At 34.8% G+C, this 14,585-nt stretch overlaps 1 protein-coding gene across 4 annotated transcripts in view; it reads left to right on the forward strand.

Moving 5' to 3' along the window:
- Positions 1 to 14,585, forward strand: part of STXBP6 (syntaxin binding protein 6) — a 330,415-nt gene that overhangs the window by 35,393 nt on the left and 280,437 nt on the right. The window contains exon 1 of one of the 4 annotated variants that reach the window (XM_051977327.1): positions 9,650 to 10,830. The exons of the other annotated variants lie outside the window; for them this stretch is intronic. The gene's annotated coding sequence lies outside the window, so the exon portion shown is untranslated. Of the gene's footprint in view, positions 1 to 9,649; positions 10,831 to 14,585 lie in introns of those variants that run through there. 4 annotated transcript variants of the gene reach the window in all.

Consider the following 14,585-nt stretch of genomic DNA (forward strand, 5'->3'; position numbering starts at 1 on the left):
TCTGGATAGTTGAGACAGTTTTTAAGTGTGTACTGTTGGGACTGGCTGTTAACAGTCTTTTGGTTGAAAATTGTTAGGTTTGAGCAAAATTTTTCTTTTTTTTAAAATTATAGCTTTTTATTGACAAAACATATGCATGGGTAATTTTTCAACATTGACCCTTTCAAAAACTTCTGTTCCAACTTTTCCCCTCCTTCCTTCCATTCCCTCCCCATACATGTTAAATATGTTAAAGTATATGTTAAATACAATATATGTGTACATATCCATACAGTTATCTTGCTGCACAAGAAAAATCGGATTTAGAAAGAAGGTAAAAATAATCTGGGAAGAAAAATAAAAATGCAAGTAAACAATAGCAGCAAGAGTATAAATGTCGAGCAAAATTTTTCATGAGAAATTGGGTCTTAGGCATTTGGAATGTTCAGTATCTACTGATGTCTGACTCATACTTAAGGGATAATGTTCCATTTAGTGAAACAGGAATTTTGTGATCCTGTGCCATAGAGAAGTTTCAAGTGAAGGTTATATATATGTTATATAGCATTATAGAGGGCATTCTTGTTCAGGCATGAATTGAATTAGAGATATCCTCTGAAGTCCCCTTCATCTCTTAAATACTCTGATTCTGTTAGGATATTTTGTAAGAGTTAGATAAAAAAATTGAACTTTGACCTTCTTTCCTCTTCTTGGTGTCTTTATTGTAAAGGTGATATTTACTTTCCTTTGCAAAAGGTATTTTCCATTCCTTCCTGACTTCTTAGATTGCATGTGCCTCGTATAACATTTTTCAGGTTAGATAAAGAAGGTATTCTTAGGTATTGACCTCCATATTTGTCTGTAAAAGCTAGTTATTGACTTAATGATACTGTTTGTATTTATGTCCTCATAAGTGGCTTTTAAAAATGGATTTCAAGACTAATTCTGAAATGTATTTTTTATTTTTTTCTCTTTTTATCTATATAGTAATATTTTCTTATGAAGACCTTTATGTGTGCCATTTTCCAGACTATCAGAAGAAATGGCTGCTGCTATTTGTTATGGGTTTGAATGTGAATAAAAGCTCTATTTATGTTTCGTGGTCTTTCTCTCTCCTAGTACCTGCATGGCTTGGCAGTAGGTGAATAGGTATGTTCATTTGTGGTACCATAGGACACAAGTGACTTTTTCCTTTGAAACCCTACTACTGTGTTCCACTTCTTGGTTCCCCTTTCAATTTTCTATCAATGACACATTTTCTCCCACTCTTTTTATCTCAGATCTTCTGGGGAGGGGAAGACCAGCAGGTTTTCCTTCTTTCATGTTCCAGATCTTCACCTTATTTTTTTCCCTCTTTTTTGGACAATAGATAGCATACACCAACTTCTCAGATGATTTAAATGGTTTTGCATTAAATTACTACTAGGCAACTCAAAAGGGGGATGAAATAGTACACTAACATTAAAAAGTTCTTTGTTTTCAGAGATCTTGAACTTTACTTCTGGTGTTCAACATCATCTAAAAGTCATGTGGCCTACTCTCCCTTAGTGTCTACTGGGGTTTAGGTAAATTTATTTCCCTTATCCTCTTTGCCCCCAACATACACTGGTCATAGGTGTACTTAAGACTACCTTTTTGTTTCCAAGGGAAGAAATCTAATCCATATTTTTGAACAATGCTTCAAAACACTAATAATTAGGAAAATGAGAAAGCAATCTTGAGGTTCTACCTCACACTCATTGGATTGGAAAAGTTGATTATGACAAGTGTTGGAAGGGTTGGAAAAAAAAGCAGATTGATGCCCTGTTCATTGAACTATAAATTGATGCAGCTATTCTGGAAAGTAATTTAGAACTATATCAAAAGTTACTTTGCCTTTGACTCAGTGATAGCACTAATAGGTGATTGTTGGATATTAAGATTAAAACTCTCATTCAAACACAAGCTGATTAGATTTTTTAGGCTTTCCCATTTGTTTTGCATTAATTTTATTCAATAATTAGGTATAACTTGGAACCTTGCCAAATGGATATAGTTGAAACAAAATAATAAGATCATTAAACAAGCATACCTTCCACAGCCAGATTTTTTTTTTTTTTTTTATCCTGTGAAAACTGATAGACACTTGAATCATATGGAAATAATTTAGCCTATTATCTTTGGGTGAGATGGCAGTAGAAGGAGAAATGGGACAGACTAAAATCCATTAATTCTAACATGTTATAGCTTTGCTACCAAGCAGATTATAGGCTTCTAGGTCTACCTTGTAAATACTAGGCAACTGGGTGTTAACAGTGGATAGAGTGCTGGGCTTGGAGTGGAAGACTTGAATTCAAATTTAGCTTCAGACACTTATTAGTTGTATGACTTCGGGCATACAACTAATTTCCTCAATTTGTTTTCTCAATTGTAAAATAAGGGTCATAATAGTACCTACTTCTTACTATTGCTGTAAGAATCAAAGGAGATAATTGTTGTAAAGTGCTTAGTGGAATGTCTAGCACATAATAAAAATATTAATTACTCCTTAGGACATTAAGGAGGTATTCAGTGAATATTTGTTGAGGAATGATGACCAAGTGCAATTCTGAAAGCCTTTTAATTTGTCTTTTTCCCTTCTAATTCCCCCAATGTTGGATTCATCTTCATAAAGCACTATTTCATTAATGTTACTCTCCTCCTATGTAAAAATCTTCAGTCACTTCCATTTCTTGTCAAATAAAATACGAATTTTTTTATGCCTACAATATTCTAGCCCTTCTACAATTTGGCCGGGTTCTAGTATATTTCTAGAACTTCCATCTCTCTGCCTTTCACTGGCTGCCTACTCCCCCCCCCTCCCCCATGCCTGGAATACACCTTTTCATAAGACTGTCTTTTAGAATCCCTACCTTCCTTTAAGATATAGCTTGGACATTATCATCTGCAAGTAACTTTTTTTGATCTTCTCAGCTGCTAATGCTTTCCATCCCAAATTGTCTGGCATCTATTTTACAAATTTGTATTTGTTCCTTTTGTATTTATAATATACATACATAAATATGCATGTATGTGTATATATAAATACATTGTGTGCATGTGTGTATGTGTACTTATTTTCCTTATTAGAATATAATTCCTACGTTAAAAGTAGGGATTGATTCTTTCCTTGATCTTGTATTTTCATTGCCTCTCACAGTGTCTGACACATTAAGTGCTCAATAAATACTTGGTCCCCCAAAGTTCACCTACCTATGTCATAAATTTCAACTAGACTGAACTCTAGACTATTTCTTTAGAATACCCTAAACTTTTCTACCTTTATGCATTTAAATTTTTTTTCATTTAAAAATTCTGCATTTAATAAATATCAATTAAAAGGAGTATCAATATTTACAATCGAATAATATGATTATATATAATAATTGTGAATCTGTTATTTAGAGCTTGCTTTTTTTTAAGTATACAATAAATACATTGTTATTTTCAAAGCTGCCCTGCTTGTCTGTGATTCTTTGTGTTCATTTTTCTTATTTCAAAAACATTTTAATGAACCTTTTCTTTTTTTTAACTACTCTATCTCTTGATCTTTTCTGTCTCAAGACTTCCCATCTCCATTGAAGAAAAAAAAGATGCAAGATTTTTGTAGTAAACATAGTCAATCAAAACAGATTTCCCCATTGGTTGGGATATAAAAATGTATCTTCTCATTGTGTAACTTGAATATGTTACCTCTGACAGAAAGGGCTTACATGTTTCATCACTGGTTTTCTGGAATTCTTTTTTGTTAATAAATCAATGAGAATCTTTTAAAGTTTTTTTGTCTTTACGATGTAGTTATCATATAAATTGTTCAATTGTGTTATTTCCTTTTTGAAAGCTAACTACACTTACTGGCTTCTTCAGTACAGTATTCCCTTAAACTCTATAGTTGAAAATATTGTCATAGATTTTTGTAAGATTTAGAGATATGAAAAAAAAATGTTAGAAATCCTAGTCTTTAGAGATTTAGTATGGGAAAGGACTCCGATGTTATTTCATTTTCATTTTACAGAAGAGAAAATTTAAGTCCATGGAGACAGAACTGTTCAGTCATAAAGGTAAAACATGTTAGTTGGGATTTGAACCCAGGCCCTTTGTCTTCAAGTTTACTATTCTTTCTTTTACCCTTTCCTACCTAGTTTAACTCCCTTATTTTATAGTTGAGGAAATAGAGCTCAAAATGGTCTGCTTAAGTATAGAAGTGGGATTTGAAATTAAGCTCATTGCCTCCAAATCCATGCCTCTTCTTCCTTTGAATTTTAACTATTTTAACTTCTTCTGATGCCTATTATCAGTGAAAGAAGAACTGACTAAATCATACAACAGAGCAATATCTGTTTGGGGGGTGAGGGGAGAGATAAGTTACTGATATGCCAGTTATATAACCTTAGTTTTTTTTTTTTTTTTTAATCTGGAATTGGATACTGGAATAAATCTTGCTGAAGAAAGAAAAATATTTGCAGTACTAAGGAAGGGTTAAATTCCCTTATGAAACACACACAAAAATTTTCAGTGGAATTTTACAATGAATATGTTGCCAGAAATTCATAGGCTGCGAGACTTGGCGGTTGGGGTAGAACAGATTAATGATGAGGCAGGTAAAACACAGGGCTTTGATCTCAGTAGGAGAAAAAAGGGGTACACTATTTTAGTGGATTGAGTTTAGATGATGTTCATGGTAATTAATTGGAATGTTTGAGGTAAGGAACATTGAAGGCTGGGGGTGGGGAGATGGGGGGAGTTCTGTTGTAGTCGAATTTCTTTCTCCTTCAAGTAAAGTTGAAAGAGCACATGTTCAGCAACTTGTCTTATTAGCAATATGTATAATAGAAAAAAGTACTTTACTTCCAAGTCATATGACCTGGGTTCAAATTTTGTGCTTACCGTTCTTTTTTTGTTGTTTTAATTTTTAAATAGTATTTTTTCAAATACATGCAAAGATAATTTCAACATACCTTTGCAAAACCTTGTGTTCCAAATTTTTCTCCCTCTCTTCTCCCCTGCTCCCTAAAATATCAAGCAATCTGATATAGCTTAAACATATATAATTCTTCTATATGTATTTCTATATTCATCATACTTAAGCACTTACTTTTCTAACTACTTCCTATGCGCTTACTTTTCAAGCCTCAGTATCCTGCTTTGTAAAATGGGTATCACAATCCTTGCAGAATACAGGATTGTTTATATTATAGAGGATTATTGTATCAATTTTATGTAATGTTTGCAATTTAACTTCTCAGTGCTCTGTTTGACAGTGTTAACTTAGCTAAGTGGTACACTGGACAGAGAGTCAGGAAGACTTCTCTTCCTGAGTTTAAATCTGGCCACAGACACACTGCGTTACCCTAGGCAAGTCACTTCACCCTGTTTGCCTCAGTTTTCTCATCTGTGTAATGAGTTGGAAAAGGAAATGGCAAACCACTCCAGTATCTCTGCCAAGAAAACCCTAAATGGGGCCATAAAAAGTTGAACATGACTAAACAACAATAAAAGAATAATATTGTCTATCTGCTTTGATAAGGATAATGGGTAAATACCCAGAGTTCTCTTTACCAGTAAAGTCATAATTCTCTTTGTTATTTTAAAGGTGATTTGCAATGAGTGCATTATATGAATATGAGTTGTTATTATGTAGACTACAGATACATGGAAATGTATTTTTTTTAATCACAGAATATTGGAGTTGGTAAGAACCTTCAAAATCATTTACTTGAACCCCTTTGTTTTGCAGAGAAGGAACCTGAAAAATAAAGAATTGATTGACTTTTCTAAGTTTAGGTTATTAATCTTTTCTTTTTCCTTTCATAACTCTGAGCGGTCATCTGGGGGATTTGTAAACAAATTTAGGATATCTCTCTTTCCCTGTTCAGTTTTATCATAATGGTATATGTCTTAGAAAATTGGAAGGGGAGATGACAGATAACTTACTTTGTATTTTCATATATTCTGTATTGACCTGACTCTGTACATATTTCCCTGCCTTGGAATATAAATTCCTTGAGTTAAGGATTACTTTCACATTTGTTTTTTGTATATGTAGTATCTAGCTGAGTGACATGTGGTAGATACCTAACAACCTCATGCTGTGGATTATGATTTCTCGGCAGAAAATTAGAACCTAAGTAACTTTGTACTGGATTTGAGACAGAGGAACTGGAAAAATTTCATAGTGCTGTTTCCTTCCTGAGGGAAATTTCTGTTTCAATGCTTTTTGAACAATGTGAATATGTACAGAGCTTCAATATTTCCATGTGATATTGATAGATCTCAAAGTGAAGTTTGACCCCAGAAAGCCATGCTAGTTTTAAAAAAAAAAAAGCCATGCTAGTGGAATTAGAACTCTGGCAAGGTAGAATGGTTCCTAATGTGAGTTTAAATATAGATCATTGTGTGTATGTTGATGAAAGACCAGACTAGCTATATTTGGAGTGATTTGTCATCTTACAGTTCCTTGTCAGAAAGAATTTTTTTTTTTTGAACACAATAATTTTTGAAGATGGGTTACTAAGCTATGGAGAGATATTGTAATCTACCTCAGTGAAAAGTTAGATAAAATAAAATCACCAATAAAATTGCATCTTTCATTACCCACGGATAGTAGGTTGATTTACCTTTTTTAGATGAATTTGAGATAGGCAGAAATCTGGAAAAAATTTATTAGGAGAGCTAATGAAATCTTAATCTACATTGGGCAGGTCTAGGACCAAGACAAAGGAAATAATAGTCACATTGTTTTCTGCCTAGTTAATTTATCTGAAATCTTGTAATTTGTTCAGGGAGCAACACATTTTAGAAAGGACATTATTTTAGAGAATGTCTAGGGGGCAGACATAGGATCAGTCATAGAATCACAGAAAATTGTAGCTAGAAGAAATATCATCCCAGTCTTTTTATATTACAAATGGGGAAGTTGAGGCCCAAGGAGAGTCATTCTAGAAGTGTCAGAGGCAGGTTTTGGATCTAGATTCCTCAACTTCATAACCAGTGCTTTCTTCTAAAGGTTTAATAGAAGGATCTGGGGATAGTTATCAATTGCTCAACTAGCAAATATTTATTAAGTACCTAATATATGATAGACACTCTGTTAAGTGCTGGGGGTACAAAAAGAAGCAAAGAACAGGCTTACCTTCAGAGTTTACAATCTCCTGTGAGAGACAAGCCAGATACATAGAGAGGATAAATAGGAAGTAATTAATGGAGGGAAAGCACTATAATTAGGAAGAGTTGGAAAAGGCTTTTGGTGGAAGGTAGAATTTTAATTTGGATTTAAATAAAGTCAAGGAGTCAGTAGTCAGAGCTGAAAAGGGAATATAGACATGGAGAAAAAGCCAGAAAAAATGCCTGTAGAGATGGAGTATCTTCTTTGTGAAATAGTTAGGAGGCCAGTATCACTGGATTGAAGAGTGTGTGCTGGAGAATAAGGTATAAAAGACTGGAAAGATAGGAGGGCGTTGGGTTTTGAAAGGCTTTCAAAGCCAAACAGCATTTTATATTTGATCCTAGAGGCTATAGGGAGCTGGTTACTGAAGTTTGTTGAGTAGGAGGGTGACATGGCCAGACCTGTACTTTAGGAAAATTACTTTATTACAGAGACTGAACGTGGGGGCCAGAATATGATAGCTGTCTTTAAATATTTGAAGGACTAATACATGGAAGAAGGACTGGATTTATTTTGCTTTGCTCTGAGAATTGGTAGAAGTTGTGAAGATGCAAAGCTAGATTTTAGTTGGGAAGTCTTTCTAAAAATAAGTTTTTTTCAAAGAGAAGGGAGAAAATCAGCTTTTATATGGCTCTGGCCAGGCACTGTGTGTGTGTGTGTGTGTGTGTGAGAGAGAGAGAGAGAGAGAGAGAGAGAGAGAGAGAGAGAGAGAGAGAGAGAGAGAGAGAGAGAGAATGAGAATTACTTTCTTTGGAATTAGAACAGTTGTCGGATATGACTGTAATAATTGTCTATTACAGTTCCTACAAAATGGACATTAAACATAGCAGGCTGTGATCTCAATATGGAGATATCAACTATAGTTGTTAGTTAAGAACTTGAAAGCAAATTTTTAAGATTCACCTAGTTTATAAGTGATTTGGCTATTGAGCCTTAAGAATCCACTTAAGGATTTCAAATTTTCTTGTCACAGATTTTCCTTTTCTTTCTGAAGAGTGGTATCCTTGTACTGATATTAGGTATCACTTGAAAATAAGGAGAGCAAAAAAAAAAGCATCGTAAGTTTGATTCTTATGATTCATTTCTTAGAATTGCATTCAGGAAGCACTTATTTTCTAGAATGATTTTATTGTTAATATGGCAGGGTGTCATTTTAGAAAAAAAAGATTTAGTATGATTGTTTTCTTTTGAGCAATTGGAAAAGAAGATAAGATTTTTTTTTTTAATTATAGCTTTTTATTTACAAAATATATGCATGGGTAATTTTTGACATTGACCCTTGCAAAACAGAAGATGAAGATTTCTGTACAAGTTTCTAATTTCCAAAATACTTTGCCCCTAACAATTCTGTAAGCTCATATAGTTAACATGGTCCTCATTTAAAGATGGGGATGCTGAGGCTGGTTAAGCGACATATCCGTAGTCACTTTGCCTTGAGACGTAACATTGGGAGTCCAACTCCCATGTCTCCTGACTCCAAATGTCTCCAATGTTCTTTCCCTTCATATCGTATTGTGGCTCGTTCAGTGTTGTTTGACTTCCTGACCTTATATGGGATTTTATTGGCAAAGATATTGGAGTTGTTTGTCATTTCTTTTTCCAGTGGATTAGGCAAAAAAGTGACTTGCCTAGAAAAAGAACTATTGAGTCTCTGAGCCCAAATTTGAACTCAGAACTTCCTGACTCCAGGACTAGAGCTCTAGCCACTGAACTATATAATTGCCTATCATGTTATTCTTCTATAAATATTCATGTAGTTTCCCACTCTTCCCCTCCCCCCCTTGATTTTCTTTCAAGACAGTAGCTGAGTAATCAGTTATTTTCTGTTTTCAAGTCCCAGAAGAGGAAAGGTGTCTGTTTATTCAAGAAAGGTAGAACTGGTCTTTGTGTTATATGAGCGAAGCAGAGTGATCCTAGCTTTATAGGATAATGCCCTCACCATAACTTTAATTTTACTAAAGATGCCAAAACTGCTGGATAATTATTCTCCTTATTGTAGTACTTGGAAGTCTGTGTAAATGGCAGTGATTTTGTTAGGGATGTTTTTTCTCATTTTTCCAGATGATTAAAACTGAGGAAAAATGGAATTTTTCAAGCTTATGTAAGATTTAAAGTCTTGGGATCCACACTTAATTCCCAGTGGAGTATATTTGTCTATAATACAAAATTTTAGCTTGGATTCAGGAAGTCTTTCAGATCCTTATGATTTTTACCAGACTTATTCAAGATGAAAGAGAGACATTGTGGTAAAATAGATAGGAATTAGGCCTCAGAGTCTAGAAGACTTGTGTTCAAGTCCTGCTGCTGACATAGGCTAATTTGACCATGTGACTCTGGGCTAGTCTCTTAGCTCTTAATATGTTCTATAATTTTCTAAGATTAAAAAAGTGTTGAAAAGATGCTGCTGATCTATGGTAGTGGAGGGAGTTAATAGTATGAGTATACTTGCCTATACTAATGAAATCACTGATCTCAGTCCCTTTCTCAGTGATTCCGGAAATCTTCCTGAGTTCTGTAATTTGAAGAATGAAAGGGAGGACAATTCTGCCTCCATATTGTTTTATTTTGAAGACTTCTGAGACTTCTGCTACCAGTTTTTCACACTCTAAACCAGAGGGTCTACCCTCATTTACATTCTGTCTAAGCCACATTTTAAAAAAGCATTACTATTTTTAAAAGGGCACATTTACAGAATTTCCATTTTCAAATAGTTGTTAGCCAACAAGGTGCCTTAAATTTTCCTTCTGAACTACTATTATAATATTAAAATGTTGTCTTTTTTAAAGCACTCCCCCCTTCATCCACTCCTCCTCCCAGTTCTTCTTATTTGAAGAACTATGTTTCATTTGCTATTTATACCAATATTTGTCCCTTTGTAGTGGCTTTTGGCTAAAATGCCTGTATGGTAAAGGAATCATGCTCAGAAGCAGAGTTTTCTAGCTTCTTTTTCTATCATGTTATGTAGCATGACCTGAAGGGAAAAGGAAGAGAGTATATAAAAAGCATTCTGTTTAGAGTACCATTAAAAATAGGGTCAATGCCATAAAATTGCAATGGAGAGAGGGGGGAGGGATGAAGGGAGGGAAGAAAAGAGAGAGAGAAGAAAAGAGAAGAAATAAGGCCAAAATAAATAAACAAGGCCTGACATGTTTGATTGAATTGTCTTATAATAATGACAACAAGCTATTGTCTTTAAAAAAAACAACAGCTTTATATTCAGATAAAGCCCAATAGCTGGTACACTTTGGATGAGAAAGGATTTGTTGTACAAGAAACTACTGTTGAAAATGATTCGTGCTTGGCAAGATAAGAGGGAGAGAAGTAAAGAAGAGGAGAGAGAAAGGTAGAGGAGGAGGGGTAGGAGGAGATAGACATATGGGAGCATGCGAGGAAAAGAAACAGAGGAGAGAAGGAGGAGGTGGGGAAGAAGGAGGAAGGGAGGGGGGAAAAGGGGGAGGAAGAGAGAGAGAAGAAAGATCATATTAATCAGCCAAATTTAAATTTCTTGTTAGAGAGAAACCAGAAAGTAGGATCTCTGAGTTAGATAGCCTATAGAACTATTTTGTTCCATATTTTGGTGTTTGGATTACCTTAGATGATAAGATCAATTTCTTCAAGCAGTACTGCGTACTTAAAGGAATGCATTCTGGTGTTGGCATTTTCTTGCTGTAAGTACCTTGGCATATAATGCTAAATATTTACATTACTAGAATTGTTTTATATTCCTGGGCATCCATGAGGTATTTGTTCAAAAGAAAGGAGAGTATAATTCAAATGCTTGCTCACATATTCACCTCAAAATTAGGTGAGTGTTGTTTGAAACCTAATGGAATTTCAGAGAATGTTTACTCTTTGTGAGGCAGCCTCATAGTGGCTTAGAGAGCTGGACATAGATTCAGAAAGACTTGGTTCTAGTGCTACTTTAGACACTGATCCTGGGTAAGTTAGTTAAATAATCTGAGCCTCAGTTTCTTCACCTCCAAAATGAGAGGATTGCACTCTTTAAACTGGTAAAGTTCCTTCCAACCCTAATCTATGTTCTTCTTACCTATCTGAGGACATTAATTCCAAAATAGTTTCCTAAAACTCATGGATTCTTATATTCAGGCTAGAAGTTGAAACATAAAAACAGACCAAGAAAAAAATAAAAAAAAGATAAAAGCAGGGAACCCGAAGGTTCTGGTTTCAAGAATACTTTGTGGTATTTAGGGGAAAAAAACTAACAAAACTAGATTAGAAAGTTAACTGATTGTTAATATCAATTTTATACTATCATTATTATATAGTCAATTGGTACAAATAAATTATAAAGTTGATTTAAGAGGTCAGAAAACTATTTCAAATATACTAAAACTATCTCCCAGAATTTTTCTTTAGATTTTTATTTCTTTAATACCTTTTGGATTAAATGAAGGGAGTCATGATTGTGGATCTTATCACCCAAAGTATTTTCTATTTTAGATAGATGCCTGATTAATTTAGGTTTCAATGGAAGAAGGTTAATGTGCAAATATGTTGTTGAGTTAAATTTTGGATCTGTTTTTGGGAGCATGTCCTCTTGCAAAAAATTCAATAATTTAAACCTTATAAATCCATTGCTAAGAAAATATGAATTTGCCGCCTATTGCTTCTGAATATGATTGATATAACACTTTTTGTTGCAATATAGACCATCTCCATAAAACAAAGTTTAACAGCTCCTTTGTGCTGCCTCCTTTGGGTGAGGCTTGATAGAAGGAAGGTGGCTGAGATATGTTGCAGGTATCTTACATCAGGTGTGTGGAGTGCTGGAGTAGCAGGCAGAAGTTGGAGAGTAATTGGTATGCAGAAGGCTTATAGTTTATAGCCTTCAGTTCTCTGAATGATAAGGAGTTGAGTTTTCCCTAGATTCAAGATACAAAGAGGATTTAAAGGAATCAACAGATAAAGGAAAATTTGTTTTGGTTTAAAATAAGATGATAAATCTGAGCTAACATTTGAAGGGTGACAAATAATCATCATCACAAAATCAGAGTGTCTAGTATGGAGTTTAAAGAGTATGGAACACATTGGATCCACTATGTTATTTGCTTTGGAATTTGAAAATAGTGAAGGTCAGAAATTTGGCTGTGGAATAATGAGTATGTTTGTTCACGCAGGTTTGTAATAAAAGGAAACAAAGGAAGAAAACTTCTAGGAGAAAAGATTGTCAGAGTCCTAGAGACTCCCATTTAAACCTTACCTTTATGAGCCAGATTTGATACAAAGCTCCTATTGCATAGTCTAGCCTTAGAATGTTTATACCATAAATCTTCAATTCCAGTCAAGTCTATCTTCTCACTTTAGCAGGAAATCATATTTAGTTCCTTGGGTTTTTGTTGGCTCACACCTTCTTATATTCTTTCCCTTTACGTCATTATTTTTATTTTTTGAGGCAATTGGGGTTAAGTGACTTTCCCAGGATCACATAGCTAGTGAGGTCAGATTTGAACTCTGATTCTCTTTACTCCAAAGTAGTGGACTGTTTTCACTGAGCTACCTACCTGCATCAAGCCTACTTTTTATTACTCTCTCTAGCCTACCCATCCTTCAGTGCTCAATTCAAGTTCTTGTACCCCTCCCAGATAAGTTCAACCCCAATTTTTCTACATACAACCCACAATTTCATATTTTAATAAAATCGGACAATTCTTGCATCCAAAGGGATTTTAGAATTCAACTAGTTTAGCCCCTTTTCCATTGCTATAGCATTTCTGACAGGTGACCATTCAGGCATTTCTTTTATACTTAGAGTGTTGTAGAATGCCACTTTGTGAGCCAGCTTATTTTATTGTTGGACAGTTGTACTGGCTAGGAAGTTCATCCTGTTATTGAAGTGATATCACTGCAATGTGACATGTGTAAAATACTAGGTGAAGAACCAGAAAGTCCTAGGCTCAAATCCCATTTCATAAATTTAATAATTTCACTACTCTTGAATAAGTCACTTAACATCTCTTTACCTTAATTTCCCGAAAAGTAAAATCCAATGAAATACTGTTCATTAAGTATTCATTAGGTGCCAACCACTGTGCAAAGTACTAAGGATGCAAATAAAAAAAGCTAAGAAAATCCTTGCCTTTAAGGAGGCAGCAGATAAAAAAGAGTGGTGCTCTGGAAGAGATATTTTGGAATGGAAAATTATAAAGATGTTAAGTAGAGCCATTGATCAACAATTTTTTTTTTTAAATGGGGATAGCAGTGGTGAGGATAAAATGAGATCATACATAGCTTGTTACCAAGCACATGAATGTGAGTTTTGCACTGGGAAACCGAGCTGGGCTGATGAATTGCTTGAGTTCGAGTTCTGAGCTTCACTGGGGAAAAGCCAAAAGAATATCTGCTAAATCAGCACCAATCTGATAAGCTCCACAGGGGGCCACCGTGTTTAAGGAGAGATGAACTTGCCTAAGTGCTAATTAGTTCTGGGGTCAGTTTTTGACCACAGAATTTTGCTCTAGTGAGACAGGGGATCCATTTGAACAAACTAAATGAAAGAAAACAAAACAAAAACTAAATCAGAATAATATATACAAAGCATATAGTTAATCTTTTTTTCTTTCAATTTTTTCTTTTCTATTCTTTTTTTCTTTCTATTTATTTTTATTAAGGCTTTTCCTTCCCAAAACACATGCATGGATAATCCCCAACACTTACCCCTGCACAACCCCTTTTCCAGGTTTCCTCCTTGCCTTCCCCTCACGTCCCCAAGATGGCAAGCAATTCAATATAGGTAAATCACGTGCAATTCCTCCATATATACCTCCACAACTATCGTGCTGCACAAGAAATATCAGATCAAAAAGGGGGGGGGAAATGAGAAAGAAAACAAAATGCAAGCAAATAACAACAACAAAAAAGTGAAAGTTCCATGTTGTGGTTCATACCCAGTTCTCACAGTCCTCTCCCTGGGTGCAAATGGCTTTCTTCTGTATGGTTAATCTTCAAGTATTATATAAATGTCATTTACTGTTATGCCACAATCTCTTTGATCTGTTCTCTCAGTTTCCCTGAACTAGTTTCCCTTATTGTCCTAACTGAGTTTCCCTAAATTGTTCTATCTCAGTTTCCTTAACTGTTCTGCCTTAATCCCATTAGTTGTAAAACCCCACTCTGGTCCATTAAGACTGAGGACCTTTTGCTCTAAGGTTATAAATTGTCAATGTGAGACTCAAGAGGAGGGGGAGATCAGACTTCCTGACTCCTAACTCCTTCTGCCTTCAAGAATTTATGACACTACCCCTCTAAAATATTCCAAAAGATAAAACTATCCCGGATACCTCATTGACTTCTTTACTTCTGTTTATTCAGACATCCTGACTCTGGCTTTTAGTAAGAATTTATAACCTCCCCCCCATCCTGACCGAACCAAATGGATCTGTGAAGAAGTTTCCCACTTCTTTCC

Source organism: Antechinus flavipes, chromosome 2, assembly GCF_016432865.1.
Source record: "Antechinus flavipes isolate AdamAnt ecotype Samford, QLD, Australia chromosome 2, AdamAnt_v2, whole genome shotgun sequence".
Lineage (NCBI taxonomy): Eukaryota > Metazoa > Chordata > Mammalia > Dasyuromorphia > Dasyuridae > Antechinus > Antechinus flavipes.